Raw genomic sequence first — 16,304 nt, 5'->3', positions numbered from 1 at the left:
TAATTTTTAAAAACCCCGAATCTTCAGACATGACTTTTAGGATGCCATGCTCATGAAACAGCATGCCCTAGGCTCAGCTTACTATTTCTAGCTCTGTAACTTTGAGAAAATTAAGTGACCCCCCTTCCAACTCTGCAAAATGTGAATAATAATAATCATCTCACCAGATGTTTGTATTAAATGAGGTAGCATACATAGAGCGTGTGGCGCAGTGTCTGGCATTTACTAAGAAACCAGTAGATTTACTGAGACCCCTCGGGACGTGAGTCCTCAACAGCTTCCAACACTATTCCAGATACTATTTCCAGATATTCCCGAAAACGGCCCAACTCATTTGCATTTGACCAATGCTCTGCTCTTTACATTCTGGCTCAAATCTGCCTCTTCTCCTCATGCTCCTTTATAGAAATCCTTCAGTCAGAAAGGGCTTGTTAGCCTCCCTCTGTTTGCCGTGATGCTCCTGCAGCTGTCTTTGCCTGAAAAGAGTGCTCCCTCCCCTTCCCCTCCCTCTGAATTTCACCTTGCCCTTAGAGCTCAGTCTTCTGAGCTCCTCATGCATGAAACTTTCTCCCTTATTTCAGTGCATGGTCATCTCTACTTTTTGTAGCCTCCAAGATTTTCACTGCATCTTTGGTGAAGCCTTACTTTGGTTATTTATTATAAAGTATGTATCTCCTAGATCTTTTTAAGGGATGTGTCCAGTCTCGCCAGCTAAATGAAAGCCCCAACACAGCCCCACATGTTATGAGGCTTTACCTTTTCCATAGCACTTGGCAATCGCCTTGATACAATATGTTCTAAGGAAACCTTCACTATCTATGAGTCATTAGTGCTACACGTCAACAAACGCAAGGGCTTAAGCTAATTATTCTCAATCCTGGCCACACCTTAGAGTCCCCTGGGGAATAAGGTTTCATTTCAGCCCACAAATCAGAATCTCTGAGCACGAGGCCTCCACTTCACACCCCGGCCGTCCTGATACAACCAAGTTTGAGGACCGTCGGGTGCAGCAGGTGGAGTAGTATAAGCCGGCAGGTCCCAGCTGATTGACCACCACGGTTGAGACATGAGGACCTGATGCAGGCAGAGATGCCCGGGCATGGCCAAGAGCTCCACAAATATCAGACAGTGTTGTTATGCTGCATTTGGGACTTTCATTGCTTTGAGAAAGATCCTCTACCCCTGAATTTTTTAACAGGTGTAGTGGAAATATCCAATTATGGGCATCAAAACTCTTTTAAACTCTACATAATAGCTTTCGTAACAGATGTAGGTGCCTTGTTCTTTTTGCTAACTTAAAAATGTTCGAACTCTGTGTCTCTTACAGGCCGACCAACATTCAACAGCAGACCCTCTCAAGATTGTCCATTGCCCTTGCTCCTGTCAGGTGACCACGCTTGGAAGCAGGAGATGGGCCCAGCAGCAGCCAGCAGGTCATGATCCAGCAGGAGCAGTGAGGGACAGAGCCGCTGGTAAGACCGTGGGACACCGGGTGCTCACTGTGCCAGTTAAGTGCTTGGTCCCGGTTTACCAGCCAGTCTCTCTTCCCGACTTTAGCTCTCAGTTACTCCCTACCCTCTCAAATACTTTTAGCATCTATGCTCAGAACACGTGGGCTAGAGTGTAAGACGTATGAATCCCCTAAGTCGTGTGCCGACTATTTGTGTATGCATCTCTGCCTGGAGAGAAGGAAGATTTTCATCAGATTCTTGATGTCTGTGCATTAAAAAACAGAGAGAGATAAGAACCATTCAAATATGACTATAAGCATAGAGAATGTGCTCGCCGTAACCCCTGGTCACGGTGTTTCTCTCCTCCATTTTTACCTCACTTATGGCCGCTTCGTCTCCATCTTGCTGAGGACCAAAAAGGTGATACTTGTGGTTATTTGCTGATCTGAAAAGTGAGTACCTTCTGAGTCTAGGCATGGGTGCCATCACTGTTTGGCCCCATAAAACTAGCAGAGAACTAAAGTTTAAATGAAGGATCTCGGGAAAGCCATTTTTCCCATGATTTTTCTGAAAATACAAATAGAGGTCTTGACAGGCAGATACCAAATACTTTGCATCATGTTCTTATAGTTGATCTCAATAAAGATCAATTTGTTCTGAATGCTACTCACCTGCTAGTGACTGTCCCAGCCTAGGGCTCATTTATCGTATCATTGTCATTTATATGGATCTATAGAAGTAGGAACTGAGGTATTTTGTTTCCAAAATATTGCAAGTGAGCACTGGAATGAACTCTTCTGCATATACCTTTGCCTGTGCTATAAACCAGTCAAAGTTATGGGTGTAATAACTTTCTTATCATAGGAAAGAAATGGCGATTAGGTAGAGGAAAGGAAGAATGAGCCTTTTTTTCCTTTTAGCAGGTAATTCAGCTTCAGTTTCACTGAGTCTTGTTCATGCATTCAGCATAACATGTTTCCTAAAAATCCCGTGCAGAGTGGACACTTGCATCCGCTGCAGACGCCCAGGGTGTAAGTGTCTGCTCTGCCACTCGATACCTCTCAGAGCCTGGCTGTTGCTGAGAAGTCCTTCCCGGCACGTCCTCGGGTAAACTCCCAGGACTCCTGGGTGTTGCCGTTTCGCAGATCCGGGGCGAGTGCATCTGTCTAGATTACGGCCCTGCCCTGGGTGTTTTAGGTCACCCGGTAAGGGAAAGCGCTCAGCACAGCAGTGACTCTCAGAATGAAAATTTTCCCCTTGCATGCTAATGTTTTTAGAGTAATCATTGTCACTGAAAATAGACTTCCTCTTTCCCCTCTCTTGCTGGAAAATCTTAGGTAATTATGAATGAAGCATTCTGTGCTCTCCCCCCTCCCTCCCTGGATGCTTCGCCCTCACTGTGGGGACAGGCTACTCATTCTGTTCCTGGCCTGACCAGGAGGATTGAGGCGTGTTTTTAAGATGGGATTTTTATCTCTTCAGTAAAGTCATAACGCTAGTCAAAAGATTTTCTCTTCTTGGAGGTGAGGGGTGGGTAAGGAAGTACAAGTTGAGGGAAAAGTGTAAGATAAATTACTAAGAAGAGAGGACAGGAAATTAAAATATTAGCTGTTAGTTAAAAAAAACGTTACAAGTAAGTCTCAGAGGAGTTCTTCCCATGTTCATGTCCAAAATGAATCTTATTTTGCATTTAGTTTTTTACGGTTGGATAAGCTCAGCCTAGATGTATTTTCAGAGAAAAATAAGCCTAGGACTTATTTTTAGTAATATTTATTTGTTGTGTGTTCTTGAGAAAAATTTTAAACCTCTTTAAGGCTCATTTTATCTGGCAAGAAGGAAAATAGGTCATAGTCAATAGTAATGGGATCATATAGTATTATATGGATAATATGTGCAGGGCCTGGCACATAGCATGTTCTCAATTTTATATTAGCATTTGTTTATTATTATTCATCACCATTATTAATATTGCCTTCTGTTTTTAATGGTGAATTCATTCAAATTGTATTTTTTGAGCACTTATCAAATACCAGGTTCTGTGTAGGAGCTGGAGGCCCTCTCCTTGTTCAGCTTAGGATCTAGAGTGTGAGACTGACATAAACAAGATAAATAATAAAAATGTCTAGTGTGTTGAATGCCATGAAGTGCTGAGCATGAAAATGTAAAGCAGACAAAGGAAATTGGGGGCATGATGAGGTGGTAATTGAAGGTGAAGTAGTCAGGAAGGGCCTCATGAGAAGATTATATTTTGAGTGAAAATGTGAAAAAGGAATCCCAGCATACCCTGAAGTTACAGGGGGCGGGGTGGGATGTTCCAGGCGGAGGAGAAAAGCCGCCAGCAGGGCAGGAGGAGGCTATCCAGAGTGGTTCAGAGAGAACCCGAACCTCTTAGGCAGCTGGTCACGTGCCACCAGTGATGATTTACACACAAACCCGAGAAGGGATGCAGGTAAGAACCGCGCAAGTTCAAGGAATGGTGAGGTCCACCCAGACTAAAAGGAAACTGCAGAGATAGGCGGCAGGCTGTGGCCTGGGTCCTGACGGAGAGGAAGAATTTGGATAGTTGGTAAAAGGGTACAAACTTTAAGTTATAAGATGAATGAAGTCTGAGGATCTAATGTGTAACATGGTGACATAGTTGATAACGTATTGTAAAATTGAAATTTGCTTAAAGAATAGAACTTAAGTATTCTGAAAAAAATAAATAAATAAAACTAAATATTTGAGGTGATGGATGTGTTAGTTAACTTGATGGGAGAAATTCTTTCACAATGTGTATGTATAACGAATCATCATATTGTATGCTTTACATATCCTACAGTTTTATTTGTCGTTTATACCTCAATGAAGCTGAAAAAAAAGACCTCCAAAGAAAAAGCTCTAATTAAAGTTAGTTTTATATGCATCACAGTTGCATAGCCCACACACTGTCAGCCATAAAACAAACAAACAAACAGAATACAAGGAATGGCATCCCAGTGGAGAGAAGTGGAGGAGAAAGAGCATGAGATGGAGTGAAATGAGGATGTTGGCTTTGAGGGCTGGGGTGCTGGGCAAAGGAGTGGGGGGGGGGGGGGGGGGAGAGGCAGAGGAAGGTGACCCTGTGTGGAGTGGCAGGTATGGGGGAGAAGATGGAAAATCAGGTGACACCAAGTTCTGTAAAACCGTAAGGCTAAGCTAAAGATTATTACATGCCATCCTACAAATATTGAGGAACAATTGAAGCAGGCAAGTAACCAGCTGAATTCAAGTCTTCAGCAATATTATTATTCTGACAAGTTTAGAAGAGTCAGGAGATGAAGGAAGTGGTTGGAGTGGTTTAGGAGTGAAGTCGAGAATATGGGTTATGATCATAGAGATAAGAAAAAGGAAGATAGATTTCATATCTTTTAAGGAAAAATCATGAGAGTTGACTCGCTAACTGCACATAGAACATAAAGTTTTCTCTTCCACTTTGAAAATGACCAGTTAAGTGTTGGTGTTAAAGGACAGAGGGAGTCAGGGTGCCCGAGATGCTGTGCGACCTCCCTAAGGTCCCATCATCAGCCTGGCCTGGCCCCAGTCTCCATGTTGAGAACCGCCCCCCCCCAACCCATGCTGTCTTTGAGAAGTGTTGGTGATGAGTGTTATGCCAGCTGCTTGTGGAGAGCAGAGTTAGAAGGTTTGGATTCACCTGTTAGCATTGGCTTGTAGCTATTTAATTAATGGGGACATTTTCACCCTCTCTCATGAAACAGTTCTACTTGGTTTAGAAAGGGTCACAGAAGCCTTGGCAAGATGAGAAGAGGGTCCTTGTCTGAATATGCTTAGATTCTCCCACCTCTGGTCATGGTTGATGTTTCCTGAGCTAAAATAAGTCATCTATCTCTTCAATAGTTTGAGATGGAATAGTTATTTCTATCATTGTACTTTTTTTCTGTTTATCTTTTAGAAGAAAAATGACTTTTGTTATCTCAAATTTAAATCACCACTTAGACTTTAAAATTAAGGCTTCAAGTGTCCCCTCCGTACAGACCAACCTTATAAACTGAAATCCATCATCATTGTCCCAACAAGCCTGGTCCGTTTATCCTTGGAGTCATAAGACTTCAAACAGAGACTCTGGAGCTCTTCCAATGTGGTCTCCTCAGACTATTCTTCTGTAGCCCATCTGTTTGTTATTAAATGTTTCTTATATTTAATAAAATATATTTATCTTGCAAGTGAGTAGAAATCTATTTAAAAGAGAAAGTGTTTATTTTACTATTTACAAGAGTGCTACAATTCTTTCTTTATGTATTTTTCTACTCTCCCCATTACACATGCCCACCATGATACAAGTCATGACTGAACTGTGTGAAAGTAAAACCTTTGGTATATGTGGTGTCTGGTGTACATTTTAAGGCCCACATTGGTCTCATAGCCTCTATGTCCCAAGAGAATGAATTGTGGAGGACTTGAGGTTCTCATGGGACTCTGCTGCAAACGTTGGCAATTCATAAATTCACACATAGCACTGTGGTATTTTGGGCACGAATGCCTATGCGCGTATGACACGTACTTTGAGTTTAGAACCAGTGAGCCACGCTAAAACAGACTGCACTCTATGAAAGTTATCTTCGTCATTCGTGTTTCGGTTTCCCCATCAAAAGATGAAGTGTCAGTTGCCTCCATTGATCTCACAGGATATTTTAAGCAGAAATGAAAGAGTCTTGATGAAAACACTTCGTATTCTGAAAGAAAGGTGCATGCAAATAAGGGCACTATAAATGTGTACCCACCTTTGCAGATGTTGACCTGACCAAACCTTTTCCTCAAGATGTGAAATTACTGTGTTATCTTGGCCTTTTTTATGTTGAAAGATTGACAGAACAAGTGATGGGTTTCTGGAGAGTCTGCAGTCATGTAGTTGACATTGCATATGTGTATAACACTTCTGTAATCCTCAACCAAGGGCACGGACAGTCCTTAAATCTTGGTGGGAATCTTGGAAGGGCTTTCAAAAAAAAACCTTGGCTATGTTCTCAAGATTTTGAATCCCTCTCCACACTCACACATGTGCATACACATGTGCACACGCACAAACACATGCAAACAACATCCTTCCTAAAATCCTCCCAACCAACTTGCTCCTGCTTTGTTGAGAACATTGAACTTGCTAGGCAAGAACTTCAACCACTTTCTTTTCCACCTACACCCCCAAATCCAGCTTATCCCCACCTCTGCCTATTCTTAGCACTCTTCAGAATTTCCTTTCTCCATGAGGTAATCATTTCCTAATTCTTCCCTCTGCTTCAGTTCTGTGTTTTTCTGTGGTCATTTTAAAGTGCCGCAGCGTGCTTGTTCTTAAATGCACATCTGACCAAGTGCACCCCTTCTTGATACCTTCGATGGATACCCATTGCCAAACTTTGTTAAGGCAGTAGAAGACACCCCCACCCCCACTGTGCAAAGTTTTTGCCATTAAAATGGAGCTCATCTGGTCAGTGCAGAGATGGGTGCAACATGGGGGCTCTTAGGGCCCCTCACCTACCCGCCTCTTCAGCCAGCGTGACCCTGAGCAGCTCCTCGAACCTTTGGTATCGGAAGAACTTAGTGTGGAAAGCCATTGGCCTACAGGAAGTAGATCAAACTCTGTGCTTGCTGTTCCTCATCTGGCTCCTGACTACTCTTCCACCTCCTGGTCACCATAGTGTCCCCCAGACTCTCTGATGTAATTATTCCCAGCTCTTTATAGGTATTGAACATAGCATCATAGTTCACACATCCAAGCCTTTGTGCGTGCTGTCCTCTCCCAGTTAACTGCCCTGTTGCCGTCAAGACTCAGCTCAGGTTTCTCATCAGCAAGGCCTCGTGTCTGTGGCTCGGTTGTTCCTCAAACATCGCACCTCCTGTAGTCCTTTGTGCCTGTATTCTCGACAAACTCTAGAGTCCCTAGGTCAAAGGCTGTGTCTCATCTTGTTCCTAACATCTTGCACAGTGTCTGGTCACATAGTAGGCACTTATTCATACTCTTCAAAAGAACAAATTCACTCTGTGATCCTTTTCATATCTTTATTTTTCTTTGTCACTTCTGGCTCCTTCTTAAAATAGATACAGCACCTACCCCTTAAGGGATGGAGGTGAGGGGCTGTGGAGGGTAGGTGGTTAGAACTTCAAGGGTCTAGGCATGGTGATCTCATGTCCAAAGTTACGTTATTTCAGAGCTGGAACCTCAGAGATACTCAACTGGAACCAACACTTGGATAAGTTACATTTGATACTTGTGATTTTCTTTTCCTAAAGTGTCCTACTCAAATTAGATTTATTAAAGTTGGGATTTGTGCTTTTGCTGGCTATTTGGGGAGACCTCAGGGATGCATTCAGGAGTATTGATGAGCATAAATGTTTCATGATAGGAAGAGAAGTTTGAAAGCTATGGTGGATGATAGTTGATGTCTATTGGTGATAATTTTGATGACTAAACACCCCCAATACCTGTGTAGTGAGATGTGAACGTAGGAAATGTTTTGCAAATTCCAGAAAGTTTAGTTGATGGTAGGGTTTCTTTTCCAGCAGTACCTCCTCAGGTGGAAGGAGGGGGGCGGTCGGGTGCTCTGGAATGCAGGCGCTGGCCAGTGTTTGGGGTTGCTGTCCTGGGGCTCCGTGATGTTACGAGGACACAGGGCTAAATCAGCAGGCGGGACCTCTAGAGGGCATTTAGGAAGACTTCTGAGCTCCAGGCTCCCTAACCAAACAGTAGCGTGATTATTAAAATCCATAGCTTTAGAAGAGAGTCAATAAACATCCCACATCAAATGCAGAATTGAATACTCAGGCATTTTAAATGTATTTCATTTAGAACAAAAATTTATAGCCTTCTGTCATATATTTATTGAAAGTATAAAAGCAGATGGTCTCAAAAAAGATTTTTTTCTCTTATTAAGTTTCATACTTTCCTTTTAAGGTAAGAGAGAGTAGTTTTGTTTGTATAATTTGTATTTTATTTGTCCTTTTTCAAAAAGTTCTACCTTCTTAGAGTGAATTACTTTCCAGACATTTTAGAAATTGAAATTACTATGATGCTTATGCTGTTAGTAAGTCCTCCTAGAGTAGAAAGGTAGAAAAGCTTGTCTGAATGTGCACGGCATGTATTCAGTGTTGAATCAGTGGTTTTTGATTGGGTGATGGGGTTATCATCCTATAGGAAAGAAGATGAGTTCAGATCAAAATGTCTTTATTAATGATGTAGCAGAGACTCGTGTCTCTTCATTAACATGGGTTGTACAACTGGAATACATCATAAAATGCCTGCTTCAAACCTCTGTTGGCGCCAGTCAGAGAACGCAGAAAGGGGAGAGATGGGGAGAGAAGTGGCCAGGAGATAACAAAGGACAGTTTCCTAAATTTGTGAGACTCAAAATGTTTATGAAATTGCTACTGCTATCAGCTGAGAGAAAATTTATATATTTTATTTTGTTATTTTTACTTTTTGTTTTTATGTTTTTTAAAATTGGCCCTAAGCTAACATCTGTTGCCAATCTTCTTTTTTTTTCTTTTTTCCTTCTTCTTCTCCCCAAAGCCCCCCAGTACATAGTTGTATATTCTAGTTGTGAGTGCCTCTGGTTGTGGCATGTGAGACGCCCCCTCAACACAGCTTGATGAGTGGTGCCAGGTCCATACCCAAGATCCAAACCAGCGAAACCTTGGGCCACTGAAGCAGAGCCCACGAACTTAACCACTCTGCCATGGGGTCGGCCCCAATTTATATATTTTAAAGCTTAAAGAAAATGGTATTCCTTTCCCATGCCATGCAGGAATCTTCTTTCCTGCCTTCCTACAAATGGCTAATCTCCCACCTGACTGGACTCTTCAGTAATGGGAGATGCACTGCGTTAGTACATGTTTACAAAGTTCTTATTGTTCAGTATCATGCTGCGCTAGAATCTGCGTATATTGAAGAATGTTGAATCCCTTTATTACGTAAAGGTCCCTTAAATATCTGTTTGGTATTCGGTATTTCAGAAACGATCAGACCATCATAGGGCTCCCCTACCCCGGTCCTCCAGACGTCACACGTTTGTTGACACGGTCCGCGGGCGCGCTCAGCTCTGCGCCCCGAGAACGCACGGCTCCATCACGGGCGGTCTGTTGACACGGTCCGCGGGCACGCTCAGCTCTGCGCCCCGAGAACGCACGGCTCCATCACGGGCGGTCTATTGACACGGTCCGCGGGCGCGCTCAGCTCTGCGCCCCCAGAACGCACGGCTCCATCACGGGCGGTCTATTGACACGGTCCGCGGGCCGCTCAGCTCTGCGCCCCCAGAACGCACGGCTCCATCACGGGCGGTCTATTGACACGGTCCGCGGGCCGCTCAGCTCTGCGCCCCCAGAACGCACGGCTCCATCACGGGCGGTCTGTTGACACGGTCCGCGGGCGCGCTCAGCTCTGCGCCCCCAGAACGCACGGCTCCATCACGGGCGCTTTGGTAACACGGTCCGCGGGCCGCTCAGCTCTGCGCCCCCAGAACGCACGGCTCCATCACGGGCGGTCTATTGACACGGTCCGCGGGCCGCTCAGCTCTGCGCCCCCAGAACGCACGGCTCCATCACGGGCGGTCTGTTGACACGGTCCGCGGGCGCGCTCAGCTCTGCGCCCCCAGAACGCACGGCTCCATCACGGGCGCTTTGGTAACACGGTCCGCGGGCCGCTCAGCTCTGCGCCCCCAGAACGCGCGGCTCCATCACGGGCGGTTTGGTAACACGGTCCGCGGGCGCGCTCAGCTCTGCGCCCCGAGAACGCGCGGCTCCATCACGGGCGGTTTGCACACGCACTTTGTCTTCTTTTCACACAAGCAGCTGATAAACCAAAGCTCTTCCATTCTTGCTTTGTGACTGCGATTCTTTAAAGAAGCGCTGAGGATTTAACATGTAATTTGTTAAAATCCACCTTGCTACTCTGGACCCTCCTCTAAGCCTAGGCAAATTTGTAAAAATCTTTCTCCAGTTCATGAATTGTTATATACACAGGCTGTCTCTTTATTCCCTCTCATTCTCATTTCCTCTATAAATTTTATAATCATGACTTCTGTTTTCTTTGATATTACTGATTAAAATGTCTATATAATTTCTCTTTAAAAGTAATCATTGAGAGAACAATTCATACTTTTTTTTTAAATTAAAATCTTACCTAAAACTTAGAACAGCTCTCACTCCTGACGTCCTTCATCTTCTCTATTTTTAACTCTCTCCTCTGCAAAGTAGAGGGCTTGTCCCTCTTACTTCACAGGAGAAAAGGATCGACTTTCATGATGTAACACCATACTTTTCAAACCTTAAGAGTCAGCTTTGTATTTGCAGCTGGCAGCGTAATCAGATGCATGCCACAGACGGGAGGTTCCGCATCAGGGCAGGAGCTGAGGAAGGTTAAGAGGCACTCCCCCCACAAGCCCACCCAAAGGGGCAACCCTGAAACGGCCTGGCCTCACTGGAAGTACTTTAGGGCGTTTGTTCAGCGAGTTGGGCACAATGAGGAATTGAGAACTTAAGGACGTATTAGAAGGTTGCCTTGAGCACGCAGCAGCAGTGGTCTCGCTTCTGAGTTTGTGGCGACTTTTGCCTTTACTCAGGGAGAAAGAGTGCTGTCTCATTGGTTCTGCAGATAATGCATTTCTCATCTCTGACCCTTTGACAGACTTATTTTCCATATAACCAGTTCCTCAGGAATGGCAGCTATACACTTGATCATAGATTATGGAAATCTGAGACTGGTCTAAGTCACACTAGAATCTGAGGGTCAGAATGATACAATAAGCACAGCTGACACTGACAGGAAGAGCTGGGAATTTATTTTTAGAGAATGTTAGAGGAAAAAAATGTTAATAATCTTTAAACTTCCCTAAGTTTTCTGTTTCCCTAAGCCCTGTTCATCAATTATTTCTATTTGGGAAATTCCTTCAAGAATTTTGTTTTGTGAACATAGGAAAAGGCATATTTATGAAAAATTTCTGCTGCATCCCTCCTCTTTATATGTTCACTCCACCACGACCTAATTACCTTTTCACTGAGTTCTCCTTTACTCCCTTCCACCCTTGAACTGTGCTCATTTTCTTCCCTTTCCAGGAACACTGCTTCCTGCTGCTCAGCACATCAGCAGCCGCGTGTCTGATAGGAGTGCATACACAGTTTCAGTACCCACATCATACATCTAATCAAAATGAGAAAGAAGGTTGACTTCACTGGGGTGCTATGTTTTGCTTTTCTCATGTTCAAGCTCCAAGTTCTATGTTCATAAGATAGTTATGTCCAGAGACACTTGATAATACTATAATTGAAATCCCCACTGTTGAACCCTTCCACCCTTGAAAGACTAGGAAGAATTCTCTTTAAATTCAGTTATTTAGCTGAACGTTTAAATACTTGCAAATCAAGAGTTTAATTTAGAAACATTACATTTGGTATATTTTTAAAAGTTGGATGAATTGCTCTTTATAACAAAATCATCTCTTCTTCAAAAAAGTTGCCATTTTTTCCCAATTACATAATTGAGAAGAAATCTTTTCCTGTTGAAGTGGTTCATATTTATACATCTTATTTGCCCTGTTATTTAATGCAAGGTATTTCCTAAAAGTTTTACAGAAAGTGTAAGTCTCTCTTTTCATGCGTTGATAGTAAATAACACAATAGATGTGAGGCAAAAAAAGAAAAGATTTAAAAAATGATAACTTGTGAGTATATTGGTGATATGCTTATTTTTGTTCCATTGCAGTGTTCAATAGATTTTAGTAAATAAAATTATCAATTGATAACATGTAAGCCAGACACTTTAGTAAATGGAGATATTGCTTATTTGTGAGGGTTTTTTAAAAATTTAATTTTACCTAGAGGGTTTCAGGACTACTTACTACAGATTTTAGGAAGCAAAGTATAGAGCAACAGAAGGTCACCTCCCAGTTGGGGCTGGGGTTGAATTCCTGCCCGTGTAGTCCAATGTGGTTTTGTTAACAGAGCATCTTCATCCAGATCTCTGCCTGACTAACTCCTGCCCTCCAGGTTCGAGTGGCCATGGAAATTACTGCATATTTGTGAGATAGCACCCGTCCCCAGCATCTTCATTCCTTGACACAGTATGAACACAGGTATATATCCAATGAACCGGTTCCATGAGTTACGAATATATATAAATACGTCCCTACATAGCTACCTCTTCAAATGTTATTACTACAGAAAGCTTGTAAAAACTGTGGATAAATAACATACACTAACCTTACTTAATGGACAGCTGATGCTGAAAACAAGATGAGAATCAAATGAATTCTGTTTTTCCCAGCCCTTATCTTTGGGAAGACTGAGTCCTCTGTGAGGTGAGGTGACTCAGGGTGCAGCGTGATTTCTGGGTGGTGCTGAGTCCGCCTCTCCAGTTCTCTGTATTTCTCATCCCACCGCTCTGTATGGCCGCTAAAGAATCTGTAATTCAGTTTTTCTTTTTAATCTTTCTCATAAACTACTACATTATTATTAAAGGAATACAGGAAAGATTTTCCTAATTACTCATTGTTCTCAGACACATTAGTGCTTGTTTTTCTTCTCTGAAGTTCTGTTTTCCTCAAAGGCAGTAGCTTTTTGGCCTCTTCTAAATGACATTTAGTATTTTTAATAACATCATAACTTTAATCAATGGCTACATTAAGCCCTTATTTTGAAACATATTTCTACTTACTTTTTGTAACGAGGCTTGGGTTTTCATTATTATTATTATTATTTATAATTTATTGAAGAGGAAGTGCCAGCCTGTAGGTCCCATAGTTTTGTAGTAAGATTACCTTCGACAAAGTAGTGGACTCTGTTAACACACCATGAAGATTTGATTGTGAAGACATGGAATGACTGTTAACTAGAGCAGGCAAAATGGAGATAGGAAATACAAACATTTTCTGAAACCAAGCAGAACGTGAGTAAATAAAGGTACCAAATGTAACTGGATACCTGGCCACCTGATATTTATGAATGTCATAAGAAATGTCACTGGAAACATTTGAATTGCTTGGTCATCTATGTAAACTGAAAATGATAATGATTATCATTGATTTACTGGACAAAGAAGAGAGTTGGGAAAGTGCTATCAATATCAAGTCAGTTACTTTGAAACGTTTTATATAAGACGTGAGAGAAAAAATAGTGCTGTATGATTATAAGGCAAGAACTACTTCCATTCTTACGTAGACCAAATAAATTTGTATTTGGCCCATATAATTTCTCCAGAATACACAAAGCACCCAATTAGTTTAGAAGATGATTGGAAAATGATGTGGTAGGAGAGGGTTTTAAGCTATGGATTTACTGGAAAATAATCATATTTCCAACTTTTAAAATATCTTAAGCAATACTGTGAGCAGCTGGGAAGTGAATGTGCTTTGTATCCGAGAAAGATCTTTATGTGTCTATCAGGGTATTTCATCACGTGGACACGGTGCCTGGCCTGGGAAGCACCCTCCCTCAACTCTCACTTGCAGGACTGATGCTGCGCAGCAGTAGGCGATACCAAGGAGAAGCAGAGCCGTGGTGAGGGATGTTGAGGAAGTGTCTTGGGCAACATCTGAGTAGGTTTTAATTACAATGAGGAACACACAACCTCTGTGAAGTCATCCCCGACACACTTAGGCCAGTTTAGCGCCTTTCTTTTCTATGTCTCCAAAGCGTGTTATATATAATCTATTAGAAAACTAATCACACTGTTTCTTCAGGATGTTTACAGTGTCTCTCCTCCTAAGGGACAAGAAGAATGTTGAATCCTTAGTACATACCAGGCACTATGTAAGATACTCAAATGAATCATGGGCTGCTACTGTTGCCTAAAAGTGTAGACCCCATGTAATGTCAGGCATGTGGTCAATAGAAAAATTGCTCTCAGTTATTCAGAATAATTTACGAATGGACGGATCCCTTTTTCTGTGCTTTGTAAAGTTTAAATAATCTAAAAGTTACATGTTTCTTGGAAAATTGAAAGTGAGGGAACACTTAAGCTCTGAGTCTCATTGCAGGATAACAATTTGAAGAGTTTAAAGATAGTATTCCAAAGGAATAAACTTATTTAGGCTTTACAACTCCTTTGAGCTGATTTTAGTAATATATATTTCCCCGTAACACCATTCACTCTATCTAGGTTTTCTAGTTTATTGGTCTAAAGTACATGGCATTTTATTATTCTCTTCATGTTCCCTGTGCCTGTGGATACAGCACCTCTGTCCACGCTACTTTATGTGAGCTTTCTTCATTGCCTTAGTTAGTGATTTTTCTATCCACTGTATTCCTTTTCAGAGCATTTACTCTTGGATTTATTTATTAAGCCTACTATGTAGGTTTTTGTTAGTAATTAATTCTCTCATTATTATTAATTAATTCATTATTATTAATTTTCCCTTCTTTGCTGAAGTTTGTTTTATTTTGTTTCCCTATATTATTGGGTTAGAATGCTTGTGTCATTTATTTTTATTCTGTTGTCAATAAAAGGATTTTAAGGGTCTGGTTATAATTTGGCTGCAGTCATGCATTTTGAGATGTGCTGTATTCATTACCATTTTTTCAAAATTTCTTATATTTAAAGTTTTCATTTCTTCTTTCAGCAAAAAGTTGTTTAGAGAAAGAAAGAAACAAAAATCTCTTCAGCTTATTCTCCACTTGACTAGTATTATTATTTGCAGCATTAAAGCTTTTTTCCACTTGACTACTGTTATTAATTCTGTTGTTTTGCCTCTTTTCATTCGGTCTTATATTTTGCTATGGAATTATGTTCCCTGGCATTATTTTCCTTTACTTCTTAGTTTCAGTCTATTTCCTAACTTAATCATCAATCTGTTGTCTTGAAGAGTTGAGAACTTTACTTGCCAGGACAAGGCACATGAGGTCTAAGATTTATTTCTTGCACACGAAGCAAATCACTTCTGAAGGCATGCTGTTCTCTGTTCAGTCATATGTTTCTTCTTCTTTTGGTTGAAGTTCTTTTTTTCATAGGTACAGTGGATACCATCTGGTGCCATTATAGGTACCAGTCTATTCGCACATCCTCAAGGCGGGCTGAGTCACCCAGTACCACAAAGCGTGATAGGATCTCTGTTCCAAACATTCTTTCAGTGGGACATTTAGAACATTATCACTGCAAAGCTTGTTTCTGTTTGTTGAAAATATTGCTCAAGAGACCCACCCCCCCCCCCCCCCCCCCCCCGGGTCTCTCCCTGACTTGCCCTGGCCTCTAGTCCAGGTCGTAATTTGGTTGTGTCTGATTTTCCTTTTTGGTTGAGGAAGAGCTCTGTCCCGGGCGCCCCCCTCCCCCTACCGGCTCAGGGACTGGAGCACTTGTCCAGTGAGCCGCTCGGAGTGAGAGGCCAGACCGGAGACACACCTGCCGCCCACAGGTGCTGTTCGCTGAGATTGTGCATCTTTCCTTCCCCGGGGCTGCTGCCTTTGGCTGCTTGCTGGTTAAATGAGACGTAAATACCTGTTTCTCCAGAGCTCCCTCGCCCTCTCTCTTGCTGCTGGACAGGAGCAGGGCGCCTTGGGGTGGGGAGACAGCCTCCCACGTCAGGGTGAGCCTCCTGCACCAGCACACGGCGCGCAGAGTTGGGTTTCCGTGATGTTTCCAGTTCCCCCTCCGCTGCGGCTCGGGGGCGGAGGGCTCGGGGGCCACGTCTCCCTCCCTCCTGTTGGTGCTTCCACCCCAGCCCTGCCCTCCCAGTGAGGGCGCCGAGGCAGTGGGCTTGGGTTTGTTCAGTCGTTTTCTGCAGCGTTCCATGACCAGCTTCGCAAGGGGGCCGTGCTTGGACTCTCAGTGACGTCCTCTGACATGGATTTGCCTGCATTTTATCCAGAAAGTCCTCAAACTCTCTACCTCCCAGCTGG

General features: G+C 42.7%; 1 protein-coding gene across 5 annotated transcripts in view; it reads left to right on the top strand.

Annotated features, from left to right (window-relative positions):
* Nucleotides 1-16,304, top strand: part of TET2 (tet methylcytosine dioxygenase 2) — a 116,830-nt gene that overhangs the window by 33,084 nt on the left and 67,442 nt on the right. For all 5 annotated transcript variants that reach the window (XR_011436316.1, XR_011436315.1, XM_023636795.2 and 2 more), the window contains exon 2: nt 1,328-1,472. The gene's annotated coding sequence lies outside the window, so the exon portion shown is untranslated. The remainder of the gene's footprint in view (nt 1-1,327; nt 1,473-16,304) is intronic.

Source organism: Equus caballus, chromosome 2 (genome assembly GCF_041296265.1).
Source record: "Equus caballus isolate H_3958 breed thoroughbred chromosome 2, TB-T2T, whole genome shotgun sequence".
NCBI lineage: Eukaryota > Metazoa > Chordata > Mammalia > Perissodactyla > Equidae > Equus > Equus caballus.
The sequence above is the reverse complement of the archived record's forward strand: the minus strand, read 5'-3'. Positions and strand labels throughout refer to the sequence as shown.